Raw genomic sequence first — 20,687 nt, 5'->3', positions numbered from 1 at the left:
ACCTGGGGAGTGCAGAAGCTAAGTTCTCCAGAGGCAGAACCACGGGCTGTCCAGGGCCCGGCTGCCCCTGCTGACCTCAGCTGTGTCCACAGGGGCTTGCACAATGCTGGCCGTGCACAAAAGCTGCATTGCCACAAGTATGTAAAGTAAGTATATTCACTCTAAAAAGCATAGGAATTATACTTTTTTAAAAAACAATGCCTCCTATAGTCCACCATTGATTTTTCTGGAGCTTAATTACATTATTACCATGTATTCTTATCAGCCTATAGAGGCAAACGGCAAACTACAGATAAATCCAGTAACATATATAGTTTTAAAATCTACAATCTTCTGGTCTCTCTCTCCTTGTTTATTAGCTAAGCCCTAATTTCTGTATATGTGAGTAGAACTGCAGCCTGAGTCATTTAGGAAGTAAGCATTGAGGTTTTTTTTTTTAATTATAAATATACTAGATTAAAACAGCACACCCTAACGATGAAAAAAAAAGTTTTATATTACTTTAGAATGTAATAGGTTTTGTCCTTATTTTATGTCCTGTAAATTCTTAGTTAAATACTGTTAGCATTCCCTGATGATGCACACATGATTTCTGAATGTTTTCTGTAAATGACAATCAATGTTTATGAAGTTCCCTCCTTTAATGCTGAACAAAATTAAAAGAAAAAGGAAAAAAAGTCTTGCCTGCTGGTCTTCTTAACCCCCGGGGAGAAAAGAGAGGGTCAACAGGATAGATGGGTTCAACTTTGAAAACATGACTTCTGGGATTCCTACCTACAGAGCTGTCCTCTTTCCAGTAATTTGTGGGTGATTTTTTTCCTGGAAAATCCAGGATCCTCCAGGAAGTGGCCTGAGTCAAAATTATTCGTTGAGAAAAGGTTCAGTCCCCCTTCCAGGCAAGTACCTGGCCACACTGCAATCAAAAAATGAGGGCAGCCGCTCTGAAAGCTACCAGCTCTGCGATTCTCACCACTCTCAGAAGAGAGCCGTAAGCAGCCTCCCCACGAACACCGCAACTGTCCACTGCCACCTCTCTGACATGAATGTGACAGTCCCTGCATAGAGCAAAGCTTCTGGGTAATGATGATTATGTCTCTCTGGACTCAACTTTTTTTTTTAACAAAACACCACTAAAATCAATGCCTATGAACCTACGAATGCTCTGAATCTTATTTGGAGCCACACTGAAGTAGGTACCAACTGAGGATAATCAGAGCTCCCAGGGATATTGAAAAAAGTAATTCTGAAAGAGGCAGTAGGGCCCCTAGAGCCAAAATACTCCAAGAAAAGTAGTCTAAAGAACAATTTAACAGATTTTTTAAGAAAAAGTATTGAGTTAATCAACAGAAGGAGCCTGAGAAAGCCTCTGTAAAGTTTTTCCAACTTCTCTTAAGACCCATGAAAATCTAATTCTGTGACATCACCATTTATGACACTCTGTTTCTATCAGGTCCACGGTGTCTAGGCAGAGACCAAGCATATTATCACGACCTGCCCCCAGCTCCTGTCAACTGTCACCTACCACTGATCCCAGCATTCTTCACTGTAACGTCATTTCAAGTTTTTTCAGAGCCCCAAGTCAAGGTCGTGGTGAAATACGAGATGAAACTTATCAGTTTTAAATTCAACAAGGATCACAGACTATTACAGCATCTGTTTGACAGCCTCACCAGAAATTATGAATTAATCCCTCTCATTGTTCATTCTGTTTTACACATTCAGCCTTTAAAAAAAAACAGAACTGGTAATGTGTTTCTGTATCCATACCAGGCTGCCACACTTGAGGCAGGTCAGGCTGGTACCAAAGGTCATCGCTGGGATTTGTCCCCATCCCCTAAGTGACACCAGCCCCTTGACAGTCAGAGAAGAGACAGAGGTATAGCGAGCCCCCAAATGCCATCTTAGCAGAGGGTGTCTGAGGCTACAAAACCACTGTGTTAGAAAAGTTTTTTCTTGGACTGGAAATGCAACTCAATGGTACTAACACTTGCCTAGCATGTCCTTGGTACTGAATACAGTCCCTAGAATCAAAAAAAGGGAAAAGTTTTCTCTCCTTGTTTTCTGAACTTCAACTTGCTAAGCTTAACTGGATAAATAAATTTAGTCTAAAATTTAGTCTAAAATAAATTGGCATCATGTGGCATCAGTGTCTCACAGATCTTAAACCACATAAGTTCATGCCATAAAACAAGCATCCCATGAATGTGCCAGTCAAAGGTGCTGGGGACTCCATTCTCTTTTCCAGCTTTAGCTGCCACTTGTATGTTGTCATCTCACGGGTTTTGACCCTGAGTGAATCCTTCTCCCAGAAGGCACCAGGTACAAACATGTTTTCACCATAACAAGAAAGAAAATGTCAGCCCCCTGGCAAGGGGCATTGAAGAGTTCTCTTTCCCCTCCTTTCTCCAGAGATTTAGTCAAAAGCAGTAAGAAAAGAGCCTGAGTGGATGGAACAGGAGCAATCAAAGGTATCTTCTCAGATTTTCCCGAAAGATACCACTGGTGTGGGGAGATGAAAACCGGAGAAGTCAGAGAGCCAAATTTATGAAAGTAAATTTGACATTAAAGCCTAGTCTAGCAGATCTGATCAAATCACAAAATATCAGTCAAAAAGAATCCAGAGGTTGTATGGTTTCTTGAGTTATACCATTGCACAAGTAAGAAATTTTAGAGAAGATCTATTTTCTAAGAGATGGAAACTATAACAGTGATGGTTATGTATTTCTGTTGCCGACATTAAAGCACTGGGCCAAATATCCTTTTAAATGTCAGCTTAGTAACTGCATGCTTTGTGTGTGGCTAAAAGGTGAAGAGACCAGGAAAGAACTTGCTGGATCACACAGCACATTCACAGACTCAGTCTACTCACATATCACAGCCAGGATCATCTCGTGGCAGGCACCTGTAACAGGAAAGGGTGCTGGAAATGTAGTCTAACCTATGCTCCCAAGGGGAATAGTGCAGGGCCTGGGGACCCCTTAACACCCCTGACTCAAATATGAAGGAAATTCAGAGGCATCTCTATTCTCATTCCCATCAGATATTTCAGTAAACATGTATTCGCTCTACTTATAGATTGAATCAACTAAGCTTTGATCCACCGTTACCTGCCAGGCATCGTTCCCTGGGAACTCAGTGGCAGAAGATGAGAGGAATAGATTCTGCTCTTATGTAGTCTGTTTTCTAGGTCCACAAAACATAGGTATGAAGAGGACAAAGGTGTCATATAAATAAAGGTGAAGGATAAACTTTGTTATGACTTGTTAAAAACTCATGAGAGGTCGCTACAGATTGTCACTTAGTCTCTATTTTACATCACCAAAGTCATCTTCATCATCACTCCCCTTTTGCTTGACAGGTGACCCACCACACCGAAGCTCTAATGCGAATAGTCTCTAAGACAGTCAGTCAATGTGCTGTTCGGATCTCTGGACTCACCCGACACCTGATCACCTGCCACTTGAGATATGTTTTAGCCAGGCCAGGTAACTCCACAGTGGCCACTGTCCACTTCAGTGTAGCTTAGCTCATAAATCCTTTCCTCCTTCATTCAAACACATTCAGACATTGCTGCCACCTGCCACAGGCTTCTTCCTGTAGGTCCCAGGAGATGGCAGGTGGGGCTGTCCAGGGTCTGTCTGTCTCTTTCTCCAGCCTCTCAATCCCTCTGTCTTTGGCCCATTTTTCTAGCTATAGACTGAATAAAAAAAAAAAACCTACTCCTCTTGAATTCATTATCACCCATCATAACTTATTTATGTCTTCTTAAGCAATGTCATTTGCTTAATTAATTTCTTATTATTAATCAGACAAAAAGTTCTGTCTCCCATGTTCCACCCTCAGTGGCAGCTAGTTCTGCCCACAAGACAGCACAGCAAGTACAGCTGTTCATCTAGGCCTCTCTTTCCCATTTCAATGCTCTCAATAAACGGACCAAAAGAGCCTCACTCCCGGTCTGCTTTTTCACACGCTAACTAGTCTCAGTTATGCCAAATATTGCTCACATGTCATCTTCTCATAAATCTGTTTATTTGAAGATCATCGGAACCACCAGAGCTCAGGTAGCGACACAGGACCATTCAGTAACCTCATCTGTCAATGATGTCTGTGGGTTTTGCAGACTTTTACGCTTTAAAATGCAAGTTTTGCTATTCTCTGGGTATGGAATTCGTGATATAATTATCACTGAAAAGATATTTGGGATGCACAGTTACCAAGAGGAAGGGGCCCACAACTCCACACAGGACCACACAGAGAAGTGCCAGGGTCAGTCATGAGGGATACAGGCAGGGTCGGGGTGGGGGGCGGGGGGAGGGAATACACACAAGAGCCTTTACAGCGGTTTCCATGGGACAGAATGAGTGATGCGGTGTAAGCAGGCTTGCTTGGAACTGGCCAATTTGTACCACTTCAGTCAGCTCTGGGTGTAAGGGCTATGTCTATTTGTCTAGCACCGGGTCAGGAAGATAGACACACAACAAAAGTAGGTAATTAGGATCTGAGCTCTGGAATAGTTGAATTACATGAGAAAGGTGGACTCGATGGACTCAGCCTAGGAAGTGGCTGACCCTGGATGGGGGCATTTTTTCCAAAATCAGCAAGGTCCCAGAAGTCAAAGCATCAGGATAAAAAGACGTGCTTCATACACACTGATTTATACATACTGACCTGTAGTGAGAAAACACTTGGTCCCAAAACTTAGGTATGAATCCAGACAAATTAGCTCATCTCGAAAGGAAAATTTTTGACATGCTTTTCTGTAAGTTTCCCTTTTTTCTCTCTTCTGAGTTGAAGCTGGTGCCTAAAACTTTTTTGTCACTTCTAATCTCAGGAATTTCTACGAGGTGGAAAGCCAGCTTCCAGGCTCCTACGTTGTCTGACCCAGCAAGGATTACTATGCCTCATACAAGGCACCTAAAAAGAGAATTTTCGATCCTCATGATTTGATCATGGAGAAACAGGCACTGATTATTACAACTCTAGAGCACAGGTACCTGATCCCAATTTCTAGACATCACAGAGGTGTCCCACCTCTGCTAAATCATTCAGCTCCTGCTCAGTGAGTACCCACCATGGTCACAGTGTGGTCGTCATGCCTGGTGCGTGGTGCCTGGGCTGCCATTAAAAAGTACCACAAATCAGGTGACTTAAACAACAGAAATGTGTTGCCTCGTATTTCTGGAAGATCGAGTCCAAGATCAAGGTGTTGGCAGGGTTCATTCCTTCTAAGAGCCTTGAAGAATTTGTTCCACAGTCTCTGCCTTCATCGTCACATGATGCTCTTCCTGGGTGTTTCCCCGTGTCCAGATTTCCCCTTATAAGGACATTGAATTAAGACCCACTCTAATGACCTCATTTTAATTTATCACTGTGCAGACACCATCTTAATTGCTTTCTTGTTGCTGGGAAAAAATATCCACCACCCACAGTTCAAGGAGGAAAGACTTATTTTCTCTCACAGTGTATAGAGGTCTCAGTCCCACGTTGGCTGATTCCAAGACAAAGCAGTGTGACAGAGGGGCATCACAGAAGTCCCTAGCAGGGAAAGTAGGAGGCAGGAAGCAAAAGCAGCCAGCCTCCCTCACCCTTTTATTCCATTCGGGCTACAAACCTACTGGTTGGTGCCAGCGCACCCAGAGTGGGCCTTCCCATTATTCACACTCAGAATCCTGCTTCACCAATCTGTGGACTAATTTAGTTATCACACACCTTAATCCCAGTGTCACACATCATGATCCAGCCACCTCTCAAAAGCCCTACCTATGAGCACAAGTAGCTTTGGAGAGACATTTAGATACAAGCCATAACAGATACTCTCTCCAAATAAGGTGGCATTCTGAGGTAGCAACAGTTAATACACCATACATCCTTTTACACAGACAAGACTGCACACTTCACAGAGTGTGCATTCCAGTACTGTTTTATAACTAATGTTCAATGAGATGATGATGTTTCATATAGATTTCAAGAAAATAAGGGTATTCTTCTCAATCTACGCAATCAGTCCACAAATCACATAGCTCGTTCTCACTGAAAAGGACAGAAACCAAAGCACCACCAGGAAGTGACTTGAAAGTCTTCAGTCATCTGAAGATGGTTACAGAGGTGGCTGAATGGAGTGATCGCGTTCAATGGAGCCAATCCCCAACCTCCCCTCACCCTCCCGTGCACTTTTCCCAGGAACCAAATGCACTGCTGTGTATTCCAACATGAATCAAAAACATTTACACCACCTTCTCTAATCCAGGTGAAAACTGTAATCAGGAGGGTGAAGAAGGGGGAGAATTATCCTCTTACAGATCCAAAAAGCAGCAGAAGAAAATTAGCAAATGGCAGGTAAACCGAAGTCATGATCCATAGTGAGCTACCTGTTGGTATCCACAATTCCAGTACTTTCTACCGACACCACACTTCGTAAGCCTAAAGTCCTGATTCCCCAAACATGGCATTTGGCTTCTTTCCCCTTTGGAAAAGCAAAATATAATATTTTAAGGTGGCATGGGGCAGACACTGGCTAGTGTAAGTGAAAAGGGAAAGTCAAGTCAGGAAACGTTTTCTAATGTAGATGGTAATTCCCAGGCCCTTCAACAGATGAAAACTTCCTCTCTTCAAACCAAATATCCACATTACCGTACAGAAAATTCTTGTTCACTATGCCTCAGAATAGTCTGACTCACAATATATAAGCTAAAGGCATAATACACATAGAAATTTAATTAATTGGTCTTGTTTTTAAAGACATTGAACCCTGTTTCTAGTCTTGAGAGTAAAAGTCATTAAAATGATCCCTTAACACTATTCAGACAATGGCTTAACCCCACACCATCTAAATGATGTAGAAAAATTCTACCTTGTATTTTTATTAAAACCAATTATTTTAGATTAATGGAGGTAGAGAGGGTCTAATTTTTTTTCTCTAAACTCGTCTTTTTAATTTACCATTCTTCTTTGAAATTAGGATTTAAATTTCTGCAATGAGAAGACCCCATGCAATCTGGATCCAAACAAGTGCTAAATGATTCCAAAAGAAACAAAAAACAAGGCCCAGGGATTTAGCGCAGCAGTATAAGCACCTGCGTGGTGAACATGAGATTGTGAGTTCGATCCCCTGTACAGAAAACAAAAAACCCTAGAATTATAGGAATAGAAGAAAAATTATAAGATGACTAAAAAAGTTGTTCACTGAAATCACAGGAGAAATTTTTTCAAATGTAGGAGAAAAGTTCAATGTTAAAGATATAAAATAACTACAGAACATTAAATAATCCCGACCAGAAAACAAACTCTCCACAAAACAATAGTCAACCCAGACATTATATTCTGCAAAATTAGACTTCAAAATTGATGAAGACTCTTCATGACAAAGAAATTCTAAAGAAATGCATGACCATTAAACAGCATTGCAAAAAATACTTAAGGGAATTCTAGATAAAGGAAAGATCACCAGGACCAGAGAGCTCAAAGGAAAGTGTACATCTAGCTGAAAGAGTAGTTAAACAAAAACTAAAAATCAGCACTGGAAATTAATGCAATAATAAGATTCAGTAGACACCTAAAAATCTCTCAACTCCCAGTCAAAAGACACAGACTGGCAGATTGGATAAAATATGAAATTATATGTTTTCTACACGAAAAACATTTTATTTAAAATGTTCACATTTAAAAGGTTCACAGACTGAAAGTAAAAAATAGAAAAATGGAATATCAGCAAGTAATACTCCATTCAACTGAATCCCCAAAATAAACCAAAATATTCATCTTATTTTCATCTACAGCAGACTTCAAGACAAAACTGATCAGAAGAGATAAAGCTGGCCACTGCACATTGAATTGGGAACAATTCAACAATGAGAGACAATAACTGTAGATATCTGTGCACCAAATGTCAGTGCATCTAGCTTCCTAAAACAAAAACTACCTCACTTAAAAGGACAAAGAGATACAATCATAGTGGGTGCTTCAAGGTCCTACTTGTACATTTAGGTTTTAGTCAGACAGAATATTAACAAAGAAACATCAGAGTTAAACCACACCATTAAATAAATGGACTTAATGAAGATTCCCAGAGTGTTTAACAATGACAGAGTACACACTTTACTCAACAGCAAATTGAAAGTTTTCTGAAATAGACCATAGCTTGGGCCATAAAACATACTTAAGTAAATAGAAAAGCACTGAAATAATCCCTCCCATACTACTACATCAGGGCAGAATGAAACTGGAAATCTACAGAAAAGATGCCAAAGAAACTATGCAAATACATGGAGATTAAATTATACATTTACTGAATAATCAGTGAATCACAGAAAAAATAAAAAAGTTCCTAGAATCAGATGACAATGACAGTACAACATACCCAAACCAATGGGACTGAATGAAAGCAGCCCTAAAAGGGCTGTACACATGAAAAGGATAATTACAAATAAATAACTTAATGGTATATCTCGAAGTCTGAGAAAACAACAATCAAATCTAAAACTAATAGAATGAAAAATTATAAAAATCAGAGCCAAAATTAATGAAATTGACATTCAAACCTGCAAAGGATCAATGGGTCACAATTGGTTCTTTGAAAGGGTGGCGAGGGGGTGGAGAAGATCGAAGGGAAGGGGGGATGTGATATGCGTGTGTACCCATTCCCCTCGATAAATGTACTGTGCACGTGTACTAACAAAAACATGAGGGGGAATAGGATTTAATTTTCCAAGGTAAGTTTCATACAAGCTTGCGGAGACCTCACCTCTCGAAGTTTAAATGGCATGATTCTGAGGGAAATTAGTCATCTATTTCTTAGCAGAATTTAAATCTCTTACCCAGACAAGTTTAAAATTAAAGTCAGATTGTTCCTTCTAATTGGTATTCCAGAGGAAGCTCCAGATGTTTTCTAGAGAGTTCCATGCCACAACATCCAGCTACTTCCCTCACACATCCCCTTTTATCTCAGTGAGAACAAGTGCCTGCCCAATTGCCCTTGCTGGATTGCCCAGGAAAGCACTCTTTAAAAATAGATTCTTCAAAGAAATAGCTGGACAGTTGCTCAAAAGAACCAGTGAATTTTTCCACTCTAGTTCTTCACGTAGATTATAGCATCTATTTTTCTGCTTGTCCTCTAAAAATCAAGGATAACAGTTTTCTAAAGGCAAGGCACTGTGATCAAGCGTGGAAGTGCACCACCGTGTGAGCCTCTCAGCGAGAAGAATCTGAGAGGTGAGGCAGAAAGGAGACCTGAGCTCCAGCCTTAAAGCCCAGAATCATGTCTGTTTCCCAAACACGACCGTGTGCTAACATTACACCGGGTTCCCAGGATAGTCCCAGGTCAGCATAGCTGCTATCCTCAAGGTTTTCAAAATGTAGCAAGGCAGACAGACCAGCACTTTGAAAGACATATTTGAGGAGAAGACTGCAGGAACTAAAGGCGAGTGATTAAATATATTTGGTATAGCTAGGATAGAATGAGGTAATAAAGTGCTGTTTAAATTGAGCCCTGACAGATGCCGAGATGCTTATCAGAATAGCTAGAAGAAGAGAGAAGCAGAGACAGAGACAGAGACAGAGACAGAGAGACTATAGCTCAAGTTGCATTCCATATATTAACTCTGATGTGTTTAGTTTGGTCCGCAGTTAATTTGAAATTTCATATTAAATCAAAATTTTGAATTCTTCTGTAAGAAAACAAAGCAGGTCTAGCCACACTGTTCCCACTGATGTGGACTAGGGCCCATCAGGGCTGTTGCCATTAAACAGGACAACTTTCCTCTCCCCATTTCCTGCTCGCCAGGCTCCATCAGCAGCTGAGAACATGCGAGCATTGAGGGAAGAAGGTCAAAGAAGGCTGGCACAAAACTCAGGGCTCCCTGCCTGAGAGGTGCTTTTAGCTCAATATTTCTGTAACTGTGCCCCCACAGAACTGGTCCTCTACAAGCTGGATCACACAGTTGAGTTGTTTTTCCCTTTTGACTCTTTTTTATAACATTCATACTGAATACCACTCACCTACACTGGTGTGCTAGGAAAAACATTTGTTTAGACCCCAGCTGCCTATTCAAGAAGACCATGTCTGTGACCCAAAGAACATTCAGTTCTGCTGAAACCGGATGGCTTTTGACTTGTAGATGTTGCAAAGGAGAACTCAGAGTTTCTTCGAGAAGAAAGATGTACATGAGGAAACATGGTGGAGTCACCGAGAAAGGAAGCATGAGACGGTGAGACTGATGGCCCAGTGCGGGCATGGATAGCTCTCCACAGCAGCGTGGCCAGAGGAATTTCCAAGGGTAGCTAATGAGTGCTTTCCAGTTGTTCACTGCTCAGTGAAAGACACGGTGTCCATACACAGCCACAAATTATCAACAGAGCCAATCTCGAAACAGTTTAGGTGATGCCGATGATTTAAATTATTACCCAGAAACTCACAGAAATCTTACAACAAGGTTTATAAAATCTCCACACATACGGAATAGTGTATTTAAGTTAAATCTCACAAGAGAAGAAAATCTTACATAAATATATTGATTATGCAAGAATTGAATTGCTAATAGTCCAAATGTTTTTAGAAATGATTAATATTCCATAACTTATTATTTTTCTGTAATAAGCAACATGACTCCCAGGAATTCTACCTGAGAGTATCTGACAACCATGAAACAAAACCTTTCTGAGCCTCTCTGGTTCTCTACTAGGGAAATGGTTTGTGTGAATCAGTCTTAGAGAAACCAGGGAGATTTTTCTCTAAGACCACTTCGCAGGTCAACATGGACCCTGGAAAACCTCTGCCAGCTGGTCTGATGGCCCTTTGCTAATAAGCGCAACCCTACCTGCACTGGAATTGAATTTTGAAGTTTCACCAGCTGGTTAAACAGCTTTGGCCTATAATTCACCTCCTGCCTTCGGGTTCTTGTGGCTGATGAATGCAGACTCCCAAGCTTCCCATTCCATTTCACATGAAGCCTACAGTAAACCTGGAGACTCAGAGCAAGTCATCACCTCATCATGCTGCCTTAATTGGGATGAGTTGTGTTCCTAGAATTTCCCAGTCTGGAGGCTCTTGCCAAGTCAACAATGGCCTGCCAGGTGTCTGGGGCTGGTGCAAGCATCTGCTCAGCTTCCCGTTTGACCAAACCACAGCTGGCAAGCTGCATTCCACAGATGTGTCATCAGTCAGCAGAAGAAAAAAATCTAAACTCTGGCTTTAAAAGGCACGGTATGTTATTCATTTCAAATAAATAATTTCTACCTATCTACTATTGCCCTGGGTACAGAATCTCCTATTCCTTTCCTAAAAGGCATAGATAATTGAAAAAAGAAATATGTGATACAAGTAGCCAAGTTGGGTATCAAATTGAATTAACACATGATTGGACATTTACTATGACAACAGTGATGAACGGCCTTATAACTTAGGTCTTTCATGCAGTCTTCATTTGAGAATCCCAACAGCCTATTTGGGGATAAATAGGTATACTTGAAAACCAGCATTTGTTGCTAGTACACCCGGCATTCTTTTATGGTTCTCACCTTAAAATAAAGCAAATTATGACTAAGAAATATATGTAAGTCTTTCAGATTTTAATGGTTCTAGCAATTCAAGATTGCCTATCTACAAAGTTACTAGAATAAATTTTACCACTAAAAAATAGTATTGCCACATTACATTATTATTGTGGAAATGTTATCCTTTTATGAGCTTCATAAACTGTTAACAAAGAAGATAACTATTAGTTCAATTCCTGGTACCAAAAACAAAAAGACAATTTTTAAAAGCTATAAACTAAATTTCCCACCTAACTTGAGTTCATTCACTTACATGTTAAACATAACAGTTTACAGTTTTTATTGATAGCTGCCAAAAGAACATCCTTAATTTTAAAAAAAGGCTTTTATCTCTAAAGTAAATAAATGTAGGGCCAGAGATATAGCTCAGCAGCGTAGTGCCTGCCTGGCAAGTTCAAAGTTCTGAGTTCAATTCCCAATACTAAAAAAAAAAAAAAAAAGATGTAGTATATTCGATGAAGAGAATTAGAGAATTAGATAATCAGAGTAACTATAAGAGAAAAATCATATATTGCAAACACTGTAACTATATATCTAGAAAATACAAATAGTTATTATTTTTTAATTTTATTTTGAAAGTATACAACAGAACAAGTCAGAATAAAGCCAACATACAGTGAAATTGGTACAGAACTTCACAGCAGGTTACCGGGATAACAGTAATAGGTATCACAGTATATTTTGTTATCTTTATAACAGTTGTTCTTTCAGTCATGTATATCAAAATGAGATGAAATATAGAACACTATAGAACTTATCAAAACAGAATATTAAATAGAGCAGTACCATTAAACAGAAAAGAGCAAAACAGTAATAAAAATATTTGCCTAGTTATTTTTAAAATCTATTCAGTTTAAAAATTAATTTTATTAGGTGACAGCATAGATAACAATGCAAGAATCTACACTTGAAAATGTCATGGAAATAATAAATGAAATGAAAAAAATAACTCATTGACTAGTGTACTAAATACTATAGCGCAATGATGAATTTAACAACAAAAGTACAGAACCTGTATGGACAAAATTAGAAAGTCTTCCAAGAGAGAAAGAAAAATACTCAGAAACATACAGTACTGTACTATACTGTTGAAGGAAAAGGAACAACAGCCATATAATGTACTAAAAGACAATCAAATTACACAAAAGTAAGTTAATGCATATCAATTATTTATTATAGATGTGTTAGTCACAGCTCTCTCTTTTAAAGACAGTCACAAATCAGTCTTTTAAAACATCTACATATGTTTTAAGAGGGAAAACTTAAAGCAAGTTGACACAGGAAAGCAGAAAATAGAGAAAAAAGGCTCTAAAACTTCTATCATATAAGATTATATTATGGGATGTAGAAACAATAAGCAGACAAAAGGGAAAAAACTAAAGGGTGGACTCTAGAATTTTTTTAAAAATTATAAAACCTACCCAGAGAATTCAACAGTCGTTTACTTTTTTATGGACTTCCCCATGCAGTTTTGAAGTCCATAAAAAGCAAAATCTATCAGTGTTCCAAGGAGAAATTGAAACACCACAAGGAACAAAAAGCTCACATTCTCAGATCCTAGGAGATCAAATGTTTTGTTTTGTTTTGTTTTGTTTTGTTTCGTTTTTTCAAAAAAATTTAGGGAAGATTTTAATAACATACCTAACAAATTTAATTTAATAGATAAATATTTAATTTTGTTCCCAATAAAATTAAAAGTCCACATTATTTTCAGACACAAAGAACATTCATAAAACTTGACTGTATTGGGTCACCAAGAAACTTTCAATAAATTCTAAAAAGAAGAAATTATTCATCCCAATGGAAAAATTGGAACATAAACAAGAAAGGAAGACCCTACCACCTCCAAAAGAGAATGATCCAATGACAGAATTTAAAAATAGACTTCTAAGTAATTCTTGTATTGTGGAAGAAATCAATACTTGAATTACAAGTGATTTAGAAATAAAAATGATGTGTTACAAGCATTAATACTCAGGAAATTGAATGAAATAAAACTGTAGAATGCATAAACATATTCATCTATTTTAGAAAGCAGTATTTAAGCTAAAGTAAGCTTTCAGCCCAAGAAATCAAAATTTAAAGACCACACTGGAAGAAAGAAACAGTGTGGATTAAAGAGTAAAACTCAACCCTGATTAAGGGAGAGTTGATCAATAAAACAAAAACTGTCTGAAAAAGCTGTCACACAGAGAGACTTCTGCCAGGTCAGACTCTTGGGCAGGGTGAGAAGGGCAGGAAAAACTTAGCCCATTTCCTGTGGCTGCCCAAGAATAACAAAATCTGAGACCTCTGGAATGAGGACAGGTTTATTTGGTCGATGTTTCTGGAAGGTGGGAAGCCCCGGAGGACAGAGCCAGCATCAGGCAGGAACCTTCTTGCTCCTAGGATTCCTCAGGAGGGGCGTCACATAGTGAAAGGCAAACACACAAGCTCAGGTTTCTATTTCTCTTCTTACAAAAACCATTCTGGTAGGAGGTTCCCACTATCAGGGCCTCATCTAGCCCTAATTACCTCCCAAAGACCCTGCCTCAACATACCTTTAACATGAATTTGGGGATTAAGCTTGCAACACATGAACTTTTGAGGGACACATTCACCCTGTGACACAGACATTGCCAATTAGGTAAGAATTTAACTACATGTTTATCTGTGCTGGTGATTTTATCATTCTTCGTTGTCAAACTTTACAGTAGCACCATTTATTAAATGCTTCATAGCTGAAGAAATTCCAGAATCTCTAAGATCTTCCCCATTTCTGCATCTCAATAAACTTGGCTCCCAACTGTTTGAACCCTTTCTGCCTACAGGCAGAGGCTTATGTGTGGCATGTGAGTATCCATCCATTTTGTTCCCCATGGGCCAGCCCTGACCCCAGCTTCCCTTTCTGCAGGACCCCCATGCTCCAGTGTCCCCACCTAACAAAGATTAGGCCCTGTGTCCAACTCCTTCCCAGCCCCGAATCACAAGACTGCAGTCCACCCTGACTTAGAAGTGACCACCTACCGGCTGTCCAGCCTTGGGTGCCCACTGGAACTGCAAAAATGCAAATGGCTGATAAACAAATAAAACAGTGATCCACCCAAGAAGCACTTAGAGAACACAAAGAAAAGAATGAAGAGATAAAAACTACTTGAGGATACCATAACTGGATACCAAAACAAGTCAGAGAGATCTAGCTAATGAAGGAAGAAACCAGAACCAATCAAATAGGGAGAAAAATCAAACATAGATTAAAAAATGGCATTTCCTACTTCGAGGGATCACTATGCTCCAGGAAATTTACTAAAAGGAGATTTGTGGTTAAATGATTACACTTTCAAGTGAACACTTTTCAGGCCTCCAGCCTATCTGCCAGTCTGGGCTGCTCTTCCTCTGAAACATGGCAGATGCAGGATCCACCCAGTTGTCCCTATCTGTGACAGCCCGGGGACTATTGCTCATGCCCTTTGCCAGCGCAGTAGTCTTCTCTAACTGAGCCCTCTGCTACTTCCTCTGCTCCACACAAACTGCTTTCTGAACAGGACCCAAAACAAACCTTTTAAAATCCAGATCACAGCAGCTCTTCCTTGCACTTGGTGCTGTCCGGTAATTTTCCATCTCTTAGCAAAATGTCAAGTATATAAAACCTCATAGGATCTGCCTTCCCTCCAAACTCTGTTGATTTTTTCTCCTGCCATTTACCACCTCCCCCAATGCTTACACCCCCCTCACCCTCATTAGCTAAAATGGCCTCCCTGCTCTTCCTTTCCAGAGATGTTCCACCTCAGTGCCTTGGTCCTTGCCCCATAGTCTCTGCGAATGACTCTCCTCTCCCTAGAGAGGGACTGGACTCCTTCGCTTCCCTCTCTGTCCATTACCTTCCTTATTATTCTTCACTGCGTTTGGAGTGTATTTACTGGAGTGCAATAAAGAATCAACTTTACTCAGAGAGGTCTAGATTTTGTCCTTTACTACTAGGAGGTAATCTCGAGGGTTTTGGGACAGCCTGGTAGCTAGGAGTGTCTTGGTTTGGGGCCTTGGGTCATTGGCCATCTCACAGTGTTTTAGGATGGGACTTTCAACCACACTGATCACACAGTAGCAGTGGTAACCTCTAGAACCAGACATGAATAGCATTCATCCAAACTCCTGGAGGGGCTAGAGATGCCCAGACAACCAAGCAGTATGTGATCAAGACTACCAAAATATCAGCCCTAGTAAAGGACCTGTGCATTCCTGGTTGAGCATTCCTGGTTGGCAATACTCCATGTGTCTCTGCACACTGCATGCTAGAAGGAGAGATGCCACAGACCCCAGAAGTTTCATGTTTGGAACACATCTAGCTTTTGCTCTATGTCTTGTTCTTTGGCTGTTTTTAGTGTATATTCCTTTTTCTCTCTAATAAACCAAATCCAGGGGTATAAGAGCTGTTCATGAGTTCTGTGAGTCATTCTAGTGAATTATCATACATAAAGGTGATTCGAAAAACCCTTGAGGTAGGAGGAGAGAATCAGGCCTCACCCGGAATTGATTAGCACTTGGAAACCAGCACCATGCTCAGGCCGCTGCCGGAGTGGGGACAGCCAGACCCAAACCTCTGTCTGTGAGTTAGCACCATTTGAGCACTGCAGGGGAAGAGAACCAAGTCTCACAAGGAGGCGATCCCAGCCTGGAAACCATGTCAGTTTCATTGTTTGGTTGGGTTGTGTTTTATTCTTTTGTTTCTTTGATTATGTTAAATCTGATGGCTTGAGCAGCTATTTAAAAACAGCAAGACACATCATGGTAGCCATTTTGGATTTAGTATTGGCTTCTTTTGAAGTCCTTTATTGCATTCATTGTCTTGTTTTTATTGGTTCTCTTCTGTTCTGTTTGGTTTTTACTATATCTGAAGGTATCCACAGCTAATTTGCAGACAACAAAAGGCATTATGGTAACTATTGTTGATTTTGTAAGGTTTCTGAAAGCCTGTATCACTTATACTGGTTTATTTTGATTGGTTTTATTGTTTTATTTTTCTTAATTTTATCCTCTTTAAAATAAAATTTTAAAAAAATAGAAAAACCCTTGAAACTTCCGCTTGGTGTGGAGCCTGAGGGCTCTGTTCCCTCAGAGCTCAGAGTCAGCTCTGGGTAATGGGCTTCTTGTTTTCCCCACATCCTGACCCAAATTACATTGTTAGTTTCACAAAGTTTTATTTACTGCCATGTATGCAGAGCTTAGAACTATATCTCATATATACAGTCAGTTCAAAAATATGTCTTATGATCTTCACTGCCAATTTCATTTTTAATTCTTTATGTTTTTATCAAAAGGAATGTAGCATCCTGGGCTCAGGGACACTAAACCTATATGGGAATTCTTCACTTATTATTTGGTGGGATTGTTTAAGAAATTCAATCGGTGTTGACCTTTAGTGGAGGAGTTTACTCTCAAATATTTGCAGCCCTCAGTAAGTTGTTACATTCACTGATCTCTAAACTTTTTTCTATTTCAGTCTACGTAGTTGTTTTTGGTCCTATTCATGCAGCGTCAGAATAGGTCACACAAATACTCTGTATTTCATCTTACATCTTCACCCAGTGTTTTTAAAGCCTTTTACAGAAATTTTATCTGAGTTTCAAGGTAGACATTCTTTTAAGTAGTTTGGTTACAATAAAGTATTTTCCTTTAAGAACATGTTCAAGCATATATTTTTTTAAAAATTACCAATATCAAAATTGTTATTTTTATTCTTGCTTTAAAGCTTTGAGATGATTCACTGTTTTTACTTTGAAGATATTATAGTACTTCTTGGGTCCTAAGTATCTTTTTCTGAGATTGGGTAGGTCACATTTGAAACAAGAAAATTTGTACTAGCAAAGAATTTTGTGAATAGTGTGGAGTCATCATTTACAGTCATCAGTGTTAATTTCTCTGATCACATTTAAAGGGTTATTAGAAGTGGTATAGCAATGAGGGCTTCCTGTGAAAGTGCAGGTCTCAAAGCTTGGACTCAAACCTTAGCACCCGCCTTTATACGCTGCCTTATTTTGATCAGGAAAGCAAGTGAACCTTTCTAAGCCCCAGCTTCCTTGTTAGAAATGGGAAATAATAGTCAGAGCTACCTCACTGCTTTCCACACAGAGGATTAGGTGAGTTAATGTACCTACCTAGAACAACACCTGGCACATAGAAACACCACTAATGACTGCTACTATTTACTTTGTGCTTTATTTCTAAATATATTTTATTAGTGCCTACTAATTTTACAAAAGGTTGCACTTCAGTGTGGTGTTTCCATATGTGCATATAACACATTTTAATCTCATCCACCCTTCCATCATTTACTCTTACACTTCCCTTTCCTCCATATTATCTTGCACTAGTCTAATAGCAGGGTGTAAGGCTCATCTTTGAGTGTTCTCAATGGCCAATGTCTTAGAAAAGAATTTTTTCCTTTATTCAGAAGAGCTCTGTAGTTACTATTTTCTCTTACAATCTTTAGTAAAGTTTTTTTCACCGACACATAGGTACGAGAAATTGGTTCAATATAGGATTTTTGGATTTAAAAAAAATTGTTTCCCAAAAATGGATAAATAACATTTTATTGTCTTTTTACATTTACTGTTGAAAATTTGATGCAGTTTTGTCCCTTCGGGGGGAATTATTTTGTCTTTGATTAATTAATCAATTCAATGCATGTTATCACGCTGGTCTTTGGCTAAGTCCTCGGGACCATCTGAGGAGCATGACAGTGCGTGCTGTGTGTATGGGTCTGTCCAAGTGTCTGTGTCTGCAGTCTGCATCAGAACTTAGCAGGTGCCTCCACATCAGGGCTGTAAGACTCCTTGCAAAGAACCCTGCCTTTTAATTAGTTTACCATTAAAAAAGAGAATTGGGGCACTGCCTGGTTCCACAGTGTTAAATGAAAATAACATTCAGAGTTGAGTTAATCTGATTGCATGGGATCTATTTTCCCCCTTGCTGCAAATCAGAGCAGTTTTCAGCTAACAAGAATGGGTGCCCTACTTGATCGGGCAGGGGGCACTGCTCCTAGTCAGAGGGGCACTTAGCCTGGCATCGCCACCATTACAGCCCCAGGTTCACGGCAATGAAACTCCAGGAGCAGCCAAGTCAAATCAGTTCAATTGTCTGATTGTTCATACTCATAAAGTGGGGAAGCTGGCAGGGGTCCAGCATAAAACTTGGGCTTCTGCAGCGGAGCTCCTTTACGGTAATTCATTGCCCTCTGCAGTAGCTTAAATCAGAGGGGCCAGCATGGTCACGGTAAATGCAGCTCCCCGTCCTGCTGGAGAGCAATATCGCAGATAGCGGCTGCTAGGCCAGATGTCAAAGGTGCACTAAAAGCACTCGGTTTTGATCTGCCCCATTCCCGAGAAGTACAATGGATGGGCCTTTAAGCACTGCCATAAAAAAAAGACTGTGATTAATGAAGCAGCACAGCTTAATAAACCGAGTTGACTCCCGCTTCCTTCTCCTAGGCATTTTCACTGTCCACAAAGCAGTTCTTTTACTTAGCAGCAGGGACGTGTAAAATGTTAATCATCAATCTGTGGGCCATTAAAGAAGTTGCTTTCTCTTTCTCAAGTTGAAAACCAAGGGGGAAAGATAATAGGTTTGGTTAACAGAGCTGTTCACATAATGGAGATGCGGGAGGAGAGCTTTGATGGAGTCAGCGTGGGAGCCCTGGAGCACTCATCCATCCTGCTCTCAGGACCACGAGTTCAAATCCTCGCTGGGGCCGGGAGGCTCAGAAGGAAGGTTCAAGTGAGTGTCTTGATCGCAGCTGGACCAGCGGGAGGTTGCTGCACCTGAGTGAGGCCAAAAATAAGATGAGAAGGCACAGAAGTTTTCTGTGTCAGCAGACAGGGGCAAGGACCTGCTGGTACAGCATGACCTCGCCCTGCCTTCTTCCTCCCGAAGAGCTCGGGAGCATCCTTCTCAGGTAAGCAGGTGGCCGTGAGGGAATCCACAGGATTTACGGCTGGTTTTCCAAGCTAAGTAAAATAACTTCTACAGAGACTTAAAAGAATAGCATCAGAGATGTACTATTTAAAAATGTAACACGAGAGCTTCTTCAGACAAGGATTGAGGAAGTACAGATGCAAAGATCAAACCATCGGTTTACAGGTGTTTTCCCTGGTCAGTGAGTTGGTATTGGCAGGAAAGGAAAAATTACAGAATGACAGTCTGGGCTCAATAGAACACTCTGAAATATTCAGGGCTGGAAAACGTGATGCTAAAATCACACACAGGTCATCGCTTCTCTCCTTCCAGAAAACTCTCAGCCTTGTTTCTCGTTGGTAAAGAAAGTTCAGACTGCATCCCACTCTGCATTGCAGAGGTGCCTCGCATGCCTGGAGATAGTGAGAGCCTGACCAGAGACAAGGTCGGAGCCCTGGCATCAAAGAAGCCTTCTCTGGTCAGCTGAGGAGCCACCTCCCTGCTACAGCATTAGCCTTCAGATTTCTTTGCTTGCTCTAAAACTTAAAGGGGAAGAAAGGTATCTCCTGTCTTCTAAAGTTATGAATACCTATTATCTTTTTTAAAATCTGTTTCTCCTTAGCATGGTTCAGATCCTGTGGTTCAGTGGAAATCAGTCCATCTCTAATTCAGATGGTCTGTTCAGTGTAAGAGAAATGAAAGATCACATGTAAAATCCTCAGATTTAGACCGGAGTTCAAAAGTCATGAAAGAGATACCAACCACCTTGAAAAGTAAATTGAGCCCAAAGAAATGTGTGGCAGTATCTTTGTCAGTTCTCTGTTGCTTTAACAAAACACCCGGGACTGGATAATTTATGAAGAATAAAAGACTGGTTTTTGGTTCCTGAAGCTAGAAAGTCCAAGATCATGGGCCATCTGCATGGCCTCTGGGGAGGTCCTTCCTGCTGCATCACATGGTAACATGACAAAGGATACAAAGAATACCCCATGGCAAGACAGAGCAAGTGCGTCAGCTCAAGACTCTCTTTTCTTACGAAGCCACTAATAGCATCATCAGGCCCTTCTTCACATAGCCTGATCTAATTATCTTCCAAAAGCCTCATTATCAGACTGATTAGCATATGAATTTGGGCATTAGACTTCCAACTTGTGAACTTCAAAAGGACACATTCAAGCCATAACAGTAGTTTATACTGGGGTTACAATTTT

The sequence above is a fragment of the Cavia porcellus genome, unplaced genomic scaffold (genome assembly GCF_034190915.1).
Source record: "Cavia porcellus strain 051 isolate PalLab524CR breed Dunkin Hartley unplaced genomic scaffold, mCavPor4.1 scaffold_1, whole genome shotgun sequence".
In the NCBI taxonomy this organism is placed as follows: Eukaryota; Metazoa; Chordata; class Mammalia; order Rodentia; family Caviidae; genus Cavia; species Cavia porcellus.
Note: the sequence above shows the minus strand (reverse complement) of the source record.